The following is an 11,438-nucleotide window of genomic DNA, read 5'->3' as shown; positions in this document are numbered from 1 at the left end:
GCCAGTTTTAAGCAACGTAGCATCACTCTAGATCCATCAGGGTAATGCAACTCCCAAATTTACAGAGAAGTTCCATACCAATACTGATCTGCCATTGTTATGGATCTCTTTGACCTATTTGCAGTTGCTTATCATGCAGACAACCCCCTTTGTCAACATACTGTGTACCAGGCTGTCAAAGAATCATGCTGAAGAAAGGAATGGTTTTCAGCAGCAGCAATAAACAGGTTCTTCATCACTGAACCTACCATCTGCCTGCCTGGTTTCAACTTTCTACAATATTAATGAGTCCTGCCAAACAGATTCTGGACTGCTAGAGTCAGCATGCAGCCAGTCTTCACAGAAGAAGCCAACATGAATGACACTGCACATGGTTGACAAGGACCTTTCATCAAGATGTGACAACACTGAATGCTACCAGTGAAGCTGCCTAGCTTGCAAGATACCTTTGCTGGACAGATAGATAATCCTGGTTTTGATGACATACCGATAAGCAATGACAAATAGAGAAAGGAGATGTTGATGTGCCCCAAAGGCAATTGGTGATTAGTGATGGGTGAACTTGGAATTTGTGGTTTCTGACCAAAAACACTTGAAAGACTGGATGTTTATTTTCAAGTTTCTGTAGAGTGGGACTAGAGACCTCAGAGAAGAATTTTCCACACTCTCATTTCTGGTTTCAGTGGGAGATGTACTAAAAATAGTAATAAAAAGGGAGGGTAGTCAAGTTAACCAAACATATTCAAATCACAAAAAATATTTAAGGCAAATTCATTGGTATCTTGGACAAACATTTTAGAGACGAGTGGAACTAGACTGGCAACTGGGGAGGCCTCCTCATTTTTTTTGAGAAAGTAGGGCAATTGGCTAGTTACCTCAGGTGTATGTACACAAATACACAGAGCCTGGGAAACAAGGAGGAAGAAATGGAAGTCCTTGCACAGTCACAGAACTATAACGTGATTGAAATAACAGAGACTCAGGGGGAGCTCACAAGACTGGAGCACTGTCATGGATGGGTACAAATTATTCAGGAAGGACAGACAGGAGAGAAGATAAGGAGAAGTTGCACAGTATGTAAAAGAGCTGTATGATTGATTGCTCAGAATTCCAGTATAAAACTAAAGACAGGCCTGTTGAAAGTCTCTGGGGTAAAGTGAGAGGGGAGAACAACAAGGGTGATGTTGTGGTGGGTGTTTGCTATAGATTACCAGACCAGAAGGATGAAATAGATGAGGCTTTCTTCAGACAACTAGAGGAAGTTTCCAGATCACATGTCCTGGTTCTCATGAGGGACTTCAATCACTGTGACATCTGCTAGAAGGGCAATACAGCAGTGCATAGGAAATTCAGAAAGTTTTTGGAGAGCATTGGAGACAATTTCCTGGTGCAAGTGTTGGAGAGACCAACTAGGGTCCATGCTCTTCTTGACCTGCTGCTCACAAACAGGGAACAATTGCTTGGGGATGTACAAGTGGATGGGAACTTGGGCAGCAGTGACCATGAGATGATCAAGTTCAGGATCTTGACAAAAGGAAGAAAGGAGACCAGTAGAGTATGGACCCTGGACTTCAGAAAAGCAAACTTTGACTCTCTTGGGGAATTGATGGGCAGGATCCCCTGGGAGGCCAGTCTGAGGGGGAAAGGAGTCCAGGAGAGCTGATTGTATTTTAAAGAAACCTTACTGAGGGCACAGGAACAAATCATCCTGATGCTCAGGAAGAGTAGCAAATATGGCAGGTGACCAGCTTGGCTTACCAGAGAACTCTTTGGTGAGCTTAAACACAAAAAAGAAGAATACAAGAAGTGGAAGCTTGGGCAGATGACTAAGGAGGGTTATAAAAATATTGGTCAGGCATGCAAGGATGAAATCACGAAGGCCAAAGCACAGTTAGAGATGCAGCTAGCAAGGGATGTGAAGGGTAGCAAGAAGGGTTTCTACAAGTATGTCAGTGCCAAGAGGAAGATCAGGGAAAGTGTGGGTCCCTTACTGAATAGGGGAGGCAACCTCGTGATAGATGATATAAAAAAGGCTGAAGTATTTTATGCCTTTTTACATGGGTCTTCACAGGCAAAGTCAACTCCCAAACTATTGCACCAAACAGCACAGTTTCTGGAAAAGGTGAGCAGTGCTCAGTGGTAAAAGAACAGGCTAGGGATTATTTAGAAAAGCTGTATGTGTACAAGTCCATGGAGCCAGATGTAATGCATCTGAGCATGCTGAGGGAGTTGCTGATGTGATTGCATTGCCGCTGGCTATTATCTTTGAAAACTTGTGGCAATCAAGGGAGGTCCCAAATCATTGGAAAAGGGCAAACGTAGTGTCCATCTTTAAGAAAGGATAGAAGGGGGATCCAGGGAACTACAGACCAGTCAGCTTCACCTCATTCCCTGGAAAAATCATGGAGCAGGTCCTCAAGGAATCCATTTATAAGTACTTGGAGGAGCAGAAGGTGATTAGGAAGAGTCAGCATGGACTCACCATAGGCAAGACATTCCTGACCAATGTGATTTTATTCCAAGATGAGATGACTGGCTCTGTAGATGTGGGGAAAGCAGCAGATATGATATACCTTGACTTTAGCGAGGCTTTTGATACAGTCTCCCACAGCATTCCTGCAAGCAAGCTGAGGAAGTATGGGTTGGATGAATGGACTGTAAGGTGGGTAGAAAGCTGGCTGAATCATCAGGTTCAATGAGTAGTTATCAATGGCTCAATGTCTAGTTGACAGGTGGTATAAAGTGGAGTGACCCAGTGGTTGGTCCTGGAGCCAGTTTTGTTTAATATCTTCATTAACAGTCTGGAAGATGGGACGAATTGCACCCTAAGCAAGTTCACGGACAACACCAAGCTGGTGGGGTTGCAGTAGACACACTGCAGGGTAGGGCTAAGATTCAGAGTGATCTAAATAAATTGGAGGATTCGGCCAAAAGAAATCTCATGAGGTTCAACAAGGACAAGTTAAATGTCCTGCACTTAGGACAGAAGAATCCCATGCACTGCTACAGGCTTCAGACCAACTGGCTAAGCTGCAGCTCTGCAGAAAAGGATATGGGGGTTACAGTGGCTAACAGTATATTAGGTTGCATTAGTACAAGGATTGCCAGCAGATTGAGGAAAGTAATTATTCCCCTCTATTCTGCACTGGTGAGGCCACATCTGGAGTACTGTGTCCAGTTTGGGGACCCTCACTGCAGAAAGGGTGTGGACACATTGGAGAGAGTCCAGTGGAGGGCAACAAAAATGGTTAGGGGACTGGGGCACATGACTTCTGAGGAGAGGCTGAGGGAAATGTGTTTATTTAATCTACAGAAGAGAAGACTGAGGGGTATTTGATAGCAGCCTTCAACTGCCTGAAGGGTGTGGTTCCAAAAAGAATGGAGTTAGATTGTTTTCAGTGGTGACAGATGACGGAACAAGGAGCAATGGTCTCAAGTTGCAGCAAGGGAGGTTTTGATTGGATATTAGGAAAAATTCTCTCACTAGGAGGTTGGTGAAATACTGGAATGGGTTACCTAGAGAGGTGGTGGAATCTCCATCTTTCACAGTTTGAAGGTTCAGCTTGACAAAGCCTGACTGGAATGACCTAGTTGGGGCTGGTCCTGCTTTGAGCAGAGGGTTGGACTATATGACCACCTGAGGTCCCTTCCAACCCTAATTGTCTATGATTCTATGGTCTGGAGGAAGAGAAGTAGTATGTTTAATTATCAGAAATTTTAGCCATTCTTCTGAGTGATAGGCCTGATTGCAGGCTGACCCAGCATTGCAGTTTTTAAATCATGAGGTCAAATGAAACCTATTGATATAGCCACCTTGCACCAGTTACTGATCAATGGGATTTTGGACTATTGTTCTCAATAGTTTTGGACTTTTGAGAGCTCATTGAAATACACAGAAACCACAATGCCACTATGATAGGGTAACCTTCCCACAACATTGAGTAAACTAGACAAGTCAAACCAAAGTACCATTGACTAGGATTTAAGTATAATCATGCCTTAGTTTCAGAGACATCCTCATCTTTCATTGCCTCCAGCAATCACGTGACTGATCTACAGTCCCAGAATACAAATACATTTTTTTTATGTGCAAATTCCTTTAGGCACATTGGGTGCACCTACACGTTCATTAATGCACTGTAGTTACTGCTCATTAAGTTTAATTCTTGGTTAACCAAGTACAAAATGAATGCACAGTACCTTGTGCTACTGTGCAGTAGTGTCAGTGCACAGGATTTAGTGACACTTACTGAGCAGTAGCCTAGTACTACTCTGCAGTAGCATATTAGCAGTTTTTGCCCAGCACTCTACTGCACAGTGTTATTAGGCTACTGTGTAGTTAGCATCTTGTTAGATGCAACCATTGAGTAAGAACTTATATACTATTCTACATCTCTGCTGCCAGTTGAGAAAAGCAAAGGGAGAAGTCCTAAACAAAAGCAAGTATAGGCAGGTCTCCCCAGTCCTCAGCTATCCTTTCAGGTCCTTTCCATATTAGAAATATTAGGGCTAGGGACAGAAGTTACACATAAACCAGTTTAAGTGATCAAAAACTGGTTTAAACCTGTAACAGAACATAAGTTCAGTGCACATAAACCCATTTCAAATGGGCTGAAACTAGTTTAAGATAAACCCGGTTGAATGTAGTATCAAACCTAACTGATTTAGGTCAAACCAGTTTATGGAACTTCTGTCTCAGACCTCTTCCTGATATAAGTTAAATTATAGTCCTCCAGCATCCCAGTTGCTTTGCAGCCATGGGCTGGGATGGACTGGGCTGGGCTGGGCTGAGCTATCTGCTCTAGAGAGCAGGGCTGACCTCCTGGGCTGCATGCCACTCCCCCCTCCCCCCCTTCTCACACCCCCTCGATGAGCTGCTGGAATTCTGACACACCACAACCTGCTGGACATCTGACTCCCCAGGTACCTCTCCAATTGTACCTGCACTGCAACATCCTCCTTCCCTCCAATCTCAGCCTGTCCCTCACCCCCTGATGCCTCCATTTCCATTTTCACTGACTGGCTTTCTTGCCTGCATTGCATTCCAGCCCCTGGCTTCTTTATTTTTCCTTCCATCCAGAAACAGCACACACACCAGCTGCAGGTGATTTCCCAGCCTGACAAAGCATTTTTCAACCTGAAAGCTGGCATCCCAGGCAGCTAAACTGAGCCCACCTGGAGCCTCACAACTCCACTGCAACCAGCAAGCCTCAGGCCTCTCAAAGACATGACAGGTTTGGGCTTTCCCCAGCCAGGACTGTGTGCATGCATGTGGTAGCCAGAGGTTATGGCACCTCCTACCCACCTTTCACCAGGGGGATCCTTGGTCATTGCATATGGCATTTCCTGGGGCTGCCATACCACCAGAAGTCCCATCAGGCCTCCCCAACCCTGGCAAAGTGCAGTTTTAGTAGTCATGCCCAGGACCTGGGGTCTCCTCATTTACCATGGCCCCAGTCCATACCTCCAAGTTCATCCTGGCACGGAAGCTCAGCAGGCACATGTTCTTCCCCTGCTGGCTGGTGATGCAGTGAGTGCCTTCTCCAGCTCTGAGAGCAGGATGTTAAATGGCTTTAAAAAACTGAAAAAAAGGAAATAGGTGCAGATAGAGCGAGGAGGGTGGCATTCACTCCATCTGCACCTGGAGCTTGGGGAACTCCAGCAGCAGAAGGTTCACCTTGAGGAACACCAGCTGCTACACCAAACCAGGATCCAAGCAGGTATGATGGGGTGTCACAACATCCCCAGCCATGCTGAACACCCTCTCACTCAGAACACTGGTTGGTGGACAGGACAGGTGTTCCCAGGCAACTGTTGCCAGATCCAGCCACATCTAGCTGCAGCTTATCCAGTAGGCCAAGGGGTCACATAGCAGTGGCTCCACATCCTTGGCAAGATAGGCAGCCACCAAGGCCTGAGTGCTACCTGCCTGATGGTGGGGTCTGGTGCCTCTGGACCCCACCATGGAAGCCATGCCCTTGGCCCATATTGGCAGTGCCTGTGGTAGAGGAGGAGACTGGCTGGTGGATGGTGTGCTAGCATCGGACAATAGATCCCCCTCTTCCACATCCCCTTGCCTCTACCATTCTGCCTTCCTGACTCTCTTCACCAGCACCTTTGTCCACTGAGTCAGGCTTTTGCTGCTTCACACACTGCCCTTCATCCTCAGGTCACACATGGCAGCCAGCACATGGACCATACTGAACCACAAGGGATCAAGCCATTTCTTGATGCCCTCCTTCAGTCACCTCACCAGTGTCTGCAGATCTGGTGACAGCGGCTTGTCCCAACCAGGAGCATTGATCCCCTGTAAGCTCTCCATATGGCTTTCAAATTCCCTTGCTACAGAGATCACATGGATAAGGAAGGAATCACCAGTGCTGAGGGTCTTGGTGGCCTTGAGGAAGGGCTTGAGGACCAGCAAGATCTGGCAGATGGTATCCCACTCAGCTCTGTTAAGTGGGCCGCTGATCCCAATCTCCCCAAGCAAGGAGATTGCTCCTTGTTGCTCTACCAGCCTCTCAGGCATCAGGTATGTGGAGTTCACCAAGTCTTTACATCCTGAATAATTTTGTGTTGTGGGATGTTCAGCTCTGCTTGTTTGTTCCACAGCATCTTGCCCCCCTTGATGCTCTGGTGGAAGTAGTCTGCCACCTTTCTGCATTTTGAAATGAGCTTTCTGGTGGCACTGGCACCATCACCAGCAGCCCTGTCCCCCTCCAAGGCATCCCTGACAATGAGATAGAACTTGTGTGCCATACAGCAGATGCCAACAAAGTTGGCATCGTGGACCACCTTGACCATACTGGCTTCATTGTCAGTGACCATGAACCTGTGGGTGAGCTTGCTCTGCCCAACAAGCCTCCCTGCACCGGATGGTTCATGGCCTCCATGATCTCTGTTGCCATGTGGGACTCATTCATCACCTTGGCTTGAAGGAGGGCCCACAGACAGCCTGACTGGTCCCACCAGTACCCTGTGAGGGAGAGGTAGGCATGATCTCCACCTCAGCTGCTCCAGATATCCAAGGTGAAGTGTAAGGCCACCTGCAGACCTACCTTGCACAGCTCTTCCCTCAAGTACTCCCTGCATGCCTCATACAGGGAGGGCACCACCATCCTGCTGAAGGTGGTACATGTGGGCACTTGGTAGGATGGGGCCACAAGTGCCATGATCCACCTGAACGCTGGCCACTCAATTAAGAAGAAGGTTTGACCATCCACAGCAAGCATTTCCCTAATGCTCTGGGTGATCTCACTCACCCTTGCAAAATGCCCCCCTTTCTTTTCACCTTTCCCCCACTGTTCCAGGGTGGCTTGCCTCTGCTTTGGGTGACAAGGGCTTTGGAATGAAAGGGGGATTTCCTTTTGGGCATGCTTCCACTGGTGTCAGGCTGAGGAGGAGCAAGGGCAAGGGGGTTGTGCCTGCAGAGATGCACCAGCATCCCTGTGGTGCTAATGTGTTTTGTTCCCTTACCCCAGATGGTTTTGGCTTGGTAGTACAGGCAGATAGTGTATGTGGGATCATCTGCCGGCTCAAAATGATCCCAGGCCACACTACCCACTCACTTATGGGGTGCGGGTTCATGTGTGGATGCTGTAATTTCCCCCTTCACAACAGGCAGAGGCACAGCAACAGGAGGAGCAGACTCAGCTGAGCCAGTTGCTTCTACAACCTCTACCTCAGCCTCCTCTGAAGTGCCTTCTGGGGAAGAAGACCTGGCTCTAGGGGAAACTTGATGGGTGTGGAGCACAAACTCAGCTGATTCCCCCTCCTTCCCCATGATTTCCCTTGCTATGGCACTCAGATCCATATCCAGCTTCAGGCCTTCCTTTGGCACTGGAAAGCTCAGCATGGGAAGTAAAATGGGGGTGGAGGAGATGATCATGTTGGTGCTGGTGTTGCTGCTTGTTGTCATGGTGGTGGTGGTGGGGGTTAGAGGTGGTGCTCTTGGAGGGGATGCGTCTCAGGCACAGGCAGTGGCACTGGCACTGGCACTGCTCCCCTCTCCTTGCTGCTTCTGGAAGTCTCATCCCTGCTAGTCATAGGAAAGAGGCTGCATCTAAGTTTGGCAGGGAGGGGAATTACACCTCTCCCTTTACGCCCTCTTCCACCCGTCCCTGAAGGCTTGCCAGATGCCTTTCCAGCACGCTTCATGGTGTGTTTCATAGTGTCTTGTTTTTATACAAAGATACAAATGTATCTGCTTTCCTATATAAATTCTATAAGGTGTGAAGTATATGGCACAAGGTATAAATGTATAGAAATAAAATATAAATGTATCTCCCTATATAAATTAAATTCTACAGTGTAATATCCAATATAATTATAAAATTGAAAGAATAAATCAATGAATATAATAAAATAAAAGGGTCTAAAAGAAAGCAAAAGGTATTGTGGAATCCCACTTGCTAGGCTAGGCTAGCAAGTAGGAAATCACTCAAATCAATGCTAGTAATAGGCCTCGTTGTATAACACACCTGAGCTGCTGAAAGACACAGCTCAGTAACTGTCAGACCCCAAGGCAGAAAGCAGGCCAGTTCAAACAATGTTGCCTTTTATGCTGTTTCTCCATCTCTCCCCCAGAGCACTGGGATTGGAAGGGACCTCAGGGAAGGATCACAGTCACTGGCCAGCTGCACGGTCAATATGAAAGCAGTCCTTTCCCCCTCCTCCCCCTCCCTCTCAGTGGCGATGCATAGGGGGTGCACAGGGGTGCACGTGCACCCCCTGAGAGCACTGGTGCACCCCTTGACCAGCCGCACTCACCACTTAGGTGGTGGGTGGGGGGGCAGGCAGGAGCACCAATGTCCCCCCTGCAAGCACTGGCTGATAACTGTAATCATTGCAGCCACTTCCAGGAGTGGCTGCAGTGATTCCAGTGATTGGCCATTACGGGATCATCTGGGGGGCCCCTCTCCCCCCAGTCTGCAGGATCAGCCATCGGGGACCATCCCAGTCCACAGGATCAGCTGCAGGGGACCCCTCCTCACCCAGTTTCTGTTTCTCTGCAGGCAAGCCCAGTTTGAGCTTTGAAATTCAAAATGTTTCAAAACTTTCAAAACGTTTTGACTGCCCTCATTTCATTTTGAGGCTGTTTCGAAGCCCTTTGTTTCATTTCAATTTTGCTGTTTTGAGCTCGAAACAAGTCAAAACAATGTCAAAATGAAACAGCCAATGAAATTTTGCACGTTCCTAGCAGGCACACAGCAGCGAGGGGAGATGGGCTGCTTTTCTCCTGCACCAGTAGTGATTAACATGCATTAAAAAAATTAACACAAAAACAAATGAATGTGTTATTCACATGCATTAACTGCAATTAATTGACAGCCCTAAAATTAACAGATGTATGAAAAGAAGGGGGCGATATCCTTATATCCACCCACAATACAAATGATATGAAGGCTCCAGCAGGAACAATTCTGTCATTTGCAGACTTTCTGGACCTCCACATTTGTGAAACCAATGGAATGAAGGGCAAAGGGGAAATGCTCAGGGGCAAAGAATGAGTCACACCAAGAAGACTGCTGATAAGGAATGCAGTAAAACACCACAAAATCTCTTTAGCATGTTGGCAAATTGACTTCCACTATAATTTTATTACATTCTTCTACTGAATGGTATTGGTGTCATATGTGCACAGATTAAGGCCTAGAAGGTATAAGCTGCCTTTTAAAAGATCCACAGGCCCAGTCAGCTCCTGTGTTGTATTTCTCTCTTAAGGAACCTTGTCATTAGACTCAAATTAAAAATGAGCTGTCAGGTTCTATTAATAATTAATGCTGAAATGTTAGCACTTTGAAAAACTGTTTCAAGTGCAACACATTCCATTTAATGCTGAACAGTTTTATATTTACTGTAATTCCACCTTTCATCCCTTAATGTCAACTTCTAAATCTTTAATGCTTTAATCTCACTTCTTATTTTGATATCCCAAGTGAGATGTTCTAACCTGTGTCCGCTTCTTTTCGATAAGGTGCACATTTTATACTGGAAGGCTAGTCAGCAGCAGTTGTTAATTATTAAGGAAAACAAAATGCTGCTGCTGGAAAATTATGTTTGTTCCCAGCAGTATGTGTTACCTTTAATCTGTACTGACAAGAAGCAAGAGGAATCATAAAATAATCAGAGGAGCCAGGAGAGAGGATTGTTTGAGAAGAACATTACCCAGCAGAAATGTAAAGGATCTTGATTTGATTCCATAAACGAACTTAATTACTGGATAATGTATTATTTTAGGGAAATAACATACCTGTAATATACATAGTTAAAACAAGTGCTTGTAAATACAAAAGCAGATGATTTGTGCTTCAGAGCTTTGCTGTACACCGCGCATACACAGCCCATGAAGGACAACTTGGGGTTTTTTTGTATGTTTATTTGTTTTTTGTGCTATGCAAATAACTATTTAAAAGAAAATCTGAACTCCAAATAAAACTATGAACTGATTTCCATGTATCATGCCTCCCTCCCCTCCCACTAAGGTCCCAAGGAAACTCAGCAGAGAAATATCCCAGCTAATTCCTTTGTTCAGTTCCTTTTTTCACTCTGTGAATCCAGCTTCAGATTTTCTGTTTCACTAAAAATATTACAGAATGTAACACTGTGAATACTAGAAGTTTTCTTACCAATGAGGTAATCAATCAGTGATATCTGTGATAGGTTACCATCTCTAAACCACTAAGAACAGCTCCTAAAGGACTCTTTGGAAGGAAAAAAAATGTTGTTAAAGCTTGGTTTTAAACTTATTCTGTCATTAGTCCAGTTTTCAGTTTTTGATTTGCAGTTCCCCTTTACTATTGCAGATCCTCTATAAAGGATGTGTACATCCTTTAACAAAATGTGAATAAACACCATTATGGGTCATAAAGGAAAATTAACCATTGCACTCTTTTTTTGCTCATGTAACTGGTTGTTGGTTTTTGCTGCTTTCACATGCTTTGGTATGGTGTACTAAGAACACTATATATTTAAAAGTTCTGAAGTGATCAGCTCAGAATGTTTGAAGCTTAAAACAAATCATTCAAGGTAAAGTCATTCAACATTGAGTCTATGGCTCATAATGGAATTAACACAGGAAATGTGGGGCCCTTGAAGGACAAGACAGGGAATCTGGTTGTCACACCAGACAACAAGGCCAACATATTTAATAACTTCTTTGCCTCTGTCTTCCTCAGTAAGGACCAGAACTGCCACCTCCCTGCTGGGCCCCCTTCGGGCCCCGGGGGAGGCTCACCTGGATCTAGAGTGAGTGAGGATTTAGTTAGGGAGCTTCTGGAGGGGCTGGACATTTTTAAGTCAGCTGGCCCGGATGATCTTCACCCTAGAGTCCTAAAGGAACTGGCTGGGGTCATTGCAAGTCCCCTGGCACGGCTTTATGAACACTCGTGGTGCTCTGGAGAGGTGCCGGAGGACTGGAAGAGGGCCAACGTGGTTCC

This window comes from Gavialis gangeticus, unplaced genomic scaffold (genome assembly GCF_001723915.1).
Source record: "Gavialis gangeticus isolate Ggan-Ray unplaced genomic scaffold, GavGan_comp1, whole genome shotgun sequence".
Lineage (NCBI taxonomy): Eukaryota > Metazoa > Chordata > Crocodylia > Gavialidae > Gavialis > Gavialis gangeticus.
Note: the sequence above shows the minus strand (reverse complement) of the source record.